This window comes from Pongo abelii, chromosome 10 (assembly GCF_028885655.2).
Source record: "Pongo abelii isolate AG06213 chromosome 10, NHGRI_mPonAbe1-v2.0_pri, whole genome shotgun sequence".
In the NCBI taxonomy this organism is placed as follows: domain Eukaryota; kingdom Metazoa; phylum Chordata; class Mammalia; order Primates; family Hominidae; genus Pongo; species Pongo abelii.
The window spans coordinates 55625295-55626322 of NC_071995.2; positions in this window are offsets into that span (position 1 = coordinate 55625295).

A 1028-nucleotide genomic window follows, 5' to 3' on the forward strand; every position below is an offset into this window, starting at 1 on the left:
TTCCTCTCATTGGCTTTTTCCTTCTTGTTTGTTTTTGTTTCTTACTTGTATATTAAAGTCCTTCCTTAAATGTCTAATGATCTCTGGCTATTTATTTTGAAGAGTAAGAACACTAAAAAGCTGATTGGAAAGTGGAATGAGGGCTGGGGCACGTAGGCCAAAGTCTTACATGTGGAATTCATTCTAATTATCTATATCATTAAGAGAACTCTGATGAGGCTATCTTTGGGATTTTTCGTTGGGGCTGGTGAGATTCCCCAGAGAGGGTTTTCCAAAGGTATAATCAGCCTCCTGTTTACCTTTGTTTCGTAATAAATATTCTCAAGTTTGCTAAACAAGTTACCATTCTTCTGTTTGATTTCCAGCTTCCAAAATGTTGCTGTTGTTGTCTCCTTTCCCTTTCATATGGCCTGTAGAGTAATACATAATTTCACCTTTAACTGGAAGCCCCTGTATGTATGTATATATGTATGTATGTACGTACTTATTTGAGACGGGGTTTCGCTGTGTTGCGCAGGCTGCACTTGAACTCCTGGGAGATCAAGTTGAACTTGAACTCAGGAGATTCTCCTGCCTCAGCCTCCGGAGTAGCTGATACCACAGGTGCGTGCCACCGCGTCTGGCTGCCCGTATTATTTCTCTAGGATTTTTACTGGAGGTCATTTTACTGGAGGTCAACTGCAGGATCGTATAGGAAGGTTTTGACAAAATTTTCTGATTGCCCCAAAGCAATATGTATATATGAAAAGAGGTAAGCGTCTGTATAATAATTGTTGGTTTTGCAACAATCATTTAATAACTTTCACGGGCACTGCGCACGCTACCTATCTGCCTCAATACTCCGCCCGGCGGTGGGCAGGATATAATGCAAGAGACGTCTAAAAAAGCAATGAGATGCGCATGACTGCTGGGCGAAGACAGAGGGCAAACTTAAAAGGACCAAGCGCATAGACCACGCCTCTGAAATTGGGGAAGGTGAGAGGGGTTTGATCTTGTCGATGATTGGCTGGTCTCTGACCAATCACGGA